The sequence below is a fragment of the Schistocerca americana genome, chromosome 3 (genome assembly GCF_021461395.2).
Source record: "Schistocerca americana isolate TAMUIC-IGC-003095 chromosome 3, iqSchAmer2.1, whole genome shotgun sequence".
NCBI lineage: Eukaryota > Metazoa > Arthropoda > Insecta > Orthoptera > Acrididae > Schistocerca > Schistocerca americana.
The window spans coordinates 165,332,021-165,339,510 of record NC_060121.1 but is presented as its reverse complement, the minus strand read 5'-3'; the positions used below and the strand labels follow the sequence as shown (position 1 = coordinate 165,339,510).

The 7,490-nt window shown below is 40.3% G+C and overlaps 1 protein-coding gene across 1 annotated transcript in view; it reads left to right on the top strand.

Moving 5' to 3' along the window:
• The first annotated feature begins 1,849 nt into the window (after positions 1–1,849).
• The window catches only part of LOC124607377, an 863,509-nt gene continuing 857,868 nt past the window's right edge, over positions 1,850–7,490 (top strand). The window contains exon 1 of the mRNA XM_047139692.1: positions 1,850–1,998. The gene's annotated coding sequence lies outside the window, so the exon portion shown is untranslated. The remainder of the gene's footprint in view (positions 1,999–7,490) is intronic.

The following is a 7,490-nucleotide window of genomic DNA, read 5'->3' as shown; positions in this document are numbered from 1 at the left end:
AGTGCTAAGCATCACCCAAGTCCTATGTGCATGGTGTTTTTGTTTGCACTGTAGAGTTTGTTATTAAGCGAAGTGACAAAGGTTTCATTCATTTCCTAGTGAGTGGTCAGCACGACGGAATGCCAAACCTAATGGCCCGGGTTCAATTACCGGCTGGGTCGGAGATTTTCTCCGCCCAGGGACTGGGTGTTGTGTTGTCTTTATCGTCATCATCACTTCATCCCCATTGACACGCAAGTCGCCAAAATGGCGTCAACTCGAAAGACTTGCACCAGGCAAACGGTCTACGCGACGTAAGGCCCTAGCCACATGACGTTTCCATTTTCCATTAAAACCGAATAGAAAAATTTGTTTCTGTATTTTTTCTTAACCTTTCAACGGAAATTTTGACGAAGTAATTTAAAGCCAACTAACTGCATACTACAAATTAGATGTATATGTACACACATTTATAGGCTGGCCAGGGTGGCCGAGCGGTTCTAGGCGCTACAGTCTGCAACCGCGCGACTGCTACGGTCGCAGGTTCGAATCCTGCCTCGGGCATGGATGTGTGTGATGTCCTTAGGTTAGTTAGGTTTAAGTAGTTATAAGTTCTAGGGAACTGATGACCTCATAAGTTAAGTCCCGTAGTGCTCAAAGCCATTTGAACCATTTGAACACATTTATATATGCTGATATTTGATTATTGTTAGTTTGTAATGAATAATGTAGAAACTTATTTGAACTCGACTTTTGTTATCTCAGTCAGCATTACCAAACCTCTTTTTATGCCTGCAAATGGGGTAAATGTATGTTTATATTTCTTGCGACTTTATTCTAAACTAAGTCTTAGGTTGAGTATTGACTACAGGTTTATATATTCCTCTGGAATCCATAGTGATCTTCTCCTTGCTCGATTCTATCAGCCGTTCCATCTTTCTGTAGACAATACACCTTAATACTTTGCAAGCATGAGTCACTAAACAGGTGGTTTGGTAATACATCTGTCAGCAGCTGCCTTCTTCTATAGTGAGTTTATGGCATTCACAATGAAGTCTGAGGGTGATTCGTGTATCTTCCATATCTTACATAACAGATTAAACTTTGTTGTCATGATGGTTCTCTCGAGTACCTTAACAACTCTGGGAGAATGTCATCTACTCCAAATGCGTTGTTTCGACATAGATCTTCCAGTATTGTGTTAAATTATCACAGCATTGCATCACACATTGCAAGTTGATACTGTTCCTCCCTACTCTGTAAAACACTGCCTTCGAATTTATTTTCTTTATGTGGCCCAACTGTGTACTCCTCGCACCTCTCAGCCTTCTCTTCACTGCCTTACTACTTAAGCTGTTTCATTTCTTCTGAAACCATTTCTACCTTTCCACCTCGCATTTGCTGCCAGTCTGGTTTTATGATCTTCTATATTCCATTTTGTCTGTTCAATCACCTATTTTTTTTCTTTTTTTTTTGTTTCTCTATCATCACTAAAATCCACTCATACGGGAAATTGACGTCTTTCAGGTCTTTTCAAGTCCACACGCCGTCGAGAAACTTAAGTGACTGACACTATTTTATGGCTGGCGCACGCCAGACTCGACGCGAGCTGTTAGCCGCCGAATCGTAAATCCGCCGGCTGGTCAGGGAGCGGGACAAAGCCAGCCACCAGTCACACTCTTTGTGCGATCGCTCTGTGTCGAGGCCGCGCCGATCCAAACGCCGGGCGCGGAAAGCAAAGCCCACCGGCCTGGGCTCGGCGCTCCCTTCCCCTCCTCCCCCTTCTCACACCCTCCTCCCTCCCGCCCCCCACCAACACACCGACCGGTCGCCGCGGCGGCCGTCAGTTGAGCCCGAGCCGCCCCGGGCGTCGGTCATTGGCAGCGCACGGCGTCCACTGTCACCCGCTCCCTGCCACCTGTCCCTACACACCTGTCGAGCGGGCCGCTCTACCTCCAGGGGAACTAGGGCAGCTATGAAGCTCCGTCCGTCTTCTTAGCTACTGCCACCGTCACGCAAGTAAGTCCCTCTCCTGAATCCGATTTAAAACAATATACACTGCCATCACTCTGGCGTCACTGCTTTAGCGGTTTTTTTCCGAACGACTCAACGAAGACTTCACGGTCTTTTGCTTATGTCTACGCATTTACGCGTTTATACTTGCCGGATTAGAGCCTGTCACTTACAATGGACCAGACATCTACAAAGTAAACATAGATATTTACGAAAACGAATTTGATGTGATTACTCATTTTAGTTATACTGTGATCGACATTGAAATTTTTAACCTCATTATTAGATGCAACTGTTCACAGCGAAGATGTACTGTAAACCAAAGCAATACAAGACACAATTACATTGTATAATGTGTATGTAATAACTAATTTATTGAAAGTTGTTGATAGTAAGATTAACTGTCCATACATTAATATCAGGAATATACATAAGTTACAGTACCAACTAATAAGGTACATCCATACACTGATATTATTTTACTTGAGTATTTGCTAATGACATATACTTCGCACTTTGGTTATGCATCAACTTGACGAAAATTTCGAGATATGGTCCTCCCGTGTCGAGTGTTTTTGCATCAGAAAAAAAAGTCACCGCAGTATCACTAATGAGTGAAGTGTTATAAAACAAGGTAGCAGTCTTCTAAGAAAGGCACAAAGACTTAAAACTGGTTCCCAATCAACTATAACTCACAATGGGGAACATTATACAGCTAAAATGTTGGGAACTCTTACATAATAACCGGTCGTAACAAAATGCAACAGCGATATTTACCGCATGGTTTAAGTCACAGACACGGCATTCATACGAGTCTGCGTCTACTGGAGACATCCGTGACAGGGAAGCTCTGCTAACGTTGTGTACTATGTGACATTAAATCATTATAATGTGACATGAGAGTGGCAGTACGAAGAAGCAGGGACAAGACTCTAAAACTGAAATATTTTCTATATAAAAACGTTAGCCCGTTTCGCCAAGCGTCACACCGCAAGAACAAAATTTTATAAATTAGACAAAAACTTATTATATCCCAGAGGACTGATAGTTATCAACTCAGTATTTGTTATAGGTGGACTCTGTAACTAATGAAAACTCTGTTGGGGGTGGCGGAGGGCGACGGAGTGCTCCCTCTTGTCCCCTCCTGGCTCTTGCGGACGCCTGTGAGCATTAGTTTTATTGTTCTTCAAAGAGAACATTAACTGGGTGCATTTTATAGTTACTAGATCCAATCAGGAAATATGTTCTTTTATACATCATTCTCACCTCTGTTTAGAAGCAGATCATTAAAAGTACTGAACTCTTATGAACTTCGAATGCATCTCATAATGACAGCGTTCGTTATAGAGACTTGCAGTATTGTGTTCAAACTATCGAGATAATATCACAGCTTGCATAACATATGTAATGCAGTTGTGTATTGTGCTAGTTTAATTTATGTCTGTTGTGAAGACATTCAACTGACGATGTGCTCGATGCCTTGCAGTCGGTCGTGGCATAACCAGTACGTACAACAAAATAAAAAAACATTTAACTGAACCCTCAGGCAATTTATTTTCCTATTTAATCATACGTCTGTGTTGCCTTATAGCCCCATAAACGACGGAAAGTTTAAATGAACATAGTCTAACTATAGAATTGATGAAAATGTAAGTCAATGCAAAATCGATTTTAAACACAATATATATTGTAATTGCTGTTAAAGAAAAGGACAAGAGTAAGAGAGATACGGAGAGTGAAAATGATTTAGCCCTTAAGTAAGAAATTTAACAGTGTGAACTATGGTTTTTACCTGTCAATCTGAGATGTAAATGTGTAAGAGGCAAGAAGTAAGCCATGTGTTAACTTTTATGAAGCAGGGAAAGAGAAACGCATCTGATGCTGTTCCACTGGCGAGTGTTTCAACGCAGAACGATGTGGTCTTTAGTTATGTTTTCTGAGACAGGACTCTAAGGAACTCAAATATGACGATAGAATGTCTGTTGAGTGTTTCTGAAGTGGGAATGCCATGCTTGTGAACACACATTCAGAATTGTTGCAGCAGACGAATCGATGTAGTAAACGAAGTGCCTAAAAGTGTTGACGCCTCAGGACTAGACACAGAAAACTGGTTCTCTACATATGTTCACACCTATGTCACACAGGAGCTACGGGTGCTGATAAGACGCGGGAAGTTGTATGCTTCTTGACCTAGCTCACTGAATAAGAGTAGAAACAGGCCCCAGATCAAGCCCTCAACGATTTACGTCCTTATCTCTCTGAACGAAAACTTTGTTTTTGCAAAACATGAAAGGACACATAGTCATCGCTTCCGATCGCACACGTTGCTGCAGAGTTTCAATATTAAAAAAGTCCGCAGTGATATATATACTTCACTTCATTTGTGACTTCCTCAGTCGATATCTATTTATTTCCTCCAAGTATATAAGTGATAGAAAGTGTCTGTGTACAGTATGGGACACGAGGGTATTGCTACTGTTTATGTTTATGTCTAGTTATATCTTACACTCAAGATACATTTAGTTTTTCTGTAGCTGCTTAGCAGTTTCAAGCACAGATTTATATCAATACAACATTCCGTCAGCTATACATGTATACTCAGATAATATATCCATCGGAAATTAGGATTAAATAAACCACACATATGCACACGCGCATACACTGGGGCTAGAGACGTTAGTGTACGTCAACAGTGAGAGTTATTGTTGTAGCTGACAGCAACTTGGATTTCCGTATTGCACCTTTCCTCAATCTTGACGATCGGTGGGTGTGTGAATCACTTAGTTTTTGATAATAGCGAAAAATATTTCATCGTAATACGTTAGTGAATACCACAATTGTGTTTCACACAGGCGAACTCTGTTACTCATGTATTATGCAGGCACGGATGCAGTTTAAAAATCCAAGAGGACTGAAAAGGATAACAAAACTACGCAATCTCTAAACACTGTACTACGTAGGCTGCAAATTTCTGTAAAAACGAGTTAGAGTTTTTATTGTTTCCTTTGCATGGTGAATATTCGCAGAAAACAAGGTTGGTTTTATTCCGTCACAGAAAATCAAGGCAGCTACACAGTACAGATAAATTATATTTGTATATGCTAGTCGTGCTATTTATTCCTGTTTAGTACTCAAATCGTTTGTAAAAAGAGATTGAATGCTGCGTAACGCCGTTGCGGACACGTCAACTACATAAGAAAGGAATACAAAAGGAGAAAAGACGAGTGGAAAGTCATTCTAACGACGACACGGGGCACCAGTAGTGGAATCCACTGAAATAAGTGACATTTACATAGGGCAGGTTACTATCGCCCGGCGCCCGCGAACGGACATCTCGCAAACAGCGAAGCTGATTGGTTACTTGCGTGTTGCTGTCGTGGGCACATCTGGTCCCACATACCTGTGTAAACAAACCAAGGATCTGTGAAATCAATGCTACGCAGTACCGATACAGTAATGAGCTCCAGATGTATCACAACATCTAGCTGGTCATATCCTTTTGGCTTATCAGTATGTATTGTTTTAGGTGCATTACAATAAATTTATCAGTTGACGATTTTCTTTGAATAGCAAGTGAGGGAATGGAAGGACCTTGGAAGGGGGAACGAGTGTTGTACTCTCAAGCGTGAACCTGGTGTAAGCTGCTTCTTCACCCTCAATTTGTATGCGTATTTCGCTCTGAGGGGAAACAAATGTCTCACGTATACATTTATGATCTTCGTGGAGTAACATAACGGACAACTGTTGACTATCTACGTGATGAACTATCCGTATTATACAGAGAAAAAGCTATCGAGGTGATGTTATGTCCCGGTAAATCTTCTTTAGGCGCGCATATTCATTATAAAGCTAATAAGTAATGCCAACAACAGCTTCATTATCAAACTAAATGGAGGGCCACCATAACTGCGTGTTATCAGAGCAGGTTTTATGGTGTCTAGCGGTAGCGACGTGGGAGGTCCTAGATGATAACGCTGTGGCGAAACTGTTATCTTCCGTCATTACACATCCATGCATGTGCGCGTTGCTGTTGGACGGTTAAATTAAATGGCCTTCTTACGGTACACTTGCCTTTATTCATTTTAATAGTTCTCTTTTTATGCACTGTTGAATATATTACAAAATTCATAGGGTGTTCCATTTTTCATAGAGTCTTTGCTCATCATATAACAGAGAGTAGTATGTTTTTCCCACTTGTTTTTATACGACTCCTGATGACAGTAACATTTTATTTTTATTTTTAATCTCTTTTCACTAGTGGAGCATAAACTTATGTGCACAGGAAATAACGAAATTTTTGTATATGCATTATTTCAATAAATTTTATTACTTGCACTATCATTTAGACAGCTACCTATAATAGGTTACTTAGTTTACGTCGAAACGTTTTACTTAAGTAAATATAATTTACTATACATGCCAACCGTATGCACGTTAAAATTCAACCCTGCTAATGCTTTACATTTGACATAGCTTATTTGAAAGTTCTTATTCTCCTTTTTTGAAGGAAACGTTTGACTTATGTGAAAACTTAAATGCTTCAGAAGTGATTCCACTTAAAATTTTGGTATTTCAGAATGTTCCAGTGTATAAATGACATTCTTTCGAGAACTAAATACATATTTTTGTAGCCCCTACTTTTCTCTTCCCTAGCTTTGTGTTCACAGTTTGAACATCTTTAGAACAATGGGGATCAATACCTATTTTTCATTTAATGATACAGAGTTTTATGTGACATATCTCAATGCTCTTCCACTCGTAAGACGATGTTTCAGGAACTTATAATAATATTTTGTTTCGTTTATCTTTCACATTGTATGTGGATGTAAATGCACAGTGTCTGTTGAATTGTATCTATGAAGTACATTATTCTGTATACAAACAATGAGTACATTTGGGACCTCACGACTTTCGCATCCTCCTCCCTGGTCTAAGAGCAGAATATTTCCAGAACTATATCCTCGAAATGTACCCTATCAGTTTTCAATTTTATTTACAGTTGTGGTGAAGCAGCGTGCGTTAAGCAATGATCACACAATTACGTAAGAAATTGCAGTTACAATGGTGAATCTGTGTCGCTATGGAATTACGTGACACGTGCCGATGGAGACAGAGTCATCTACGTAATTTCTGCTACCACACAAGCTCCGGATTTTCAGATTATTATGTGGCCTAGGACACAAATGGCAAAAACATATGCATTGGACAGACTGAATCTACAAACTACAACCACAAAACTTTTATGTCAACTGACTCTGGCCACGTAAGCGTACATAGTTATAAGATACAATATATTTACACACGCAGCATGCAGCTGTATAAAGTCTTCAGTGTGCATTCGAATGTCAGTCTCGGTCAACTCTGGTTAGCTTCCGTTGTGCTTTTCGAAAGTCCATGCCACTCCGAAACTTCAGTCATCGCAGTCAGATTGCTTTTACTTACATGTGGGTCAGCTCTGATATAGAGCGTTACCAGTGTCATTATCTCGTATGAACTCC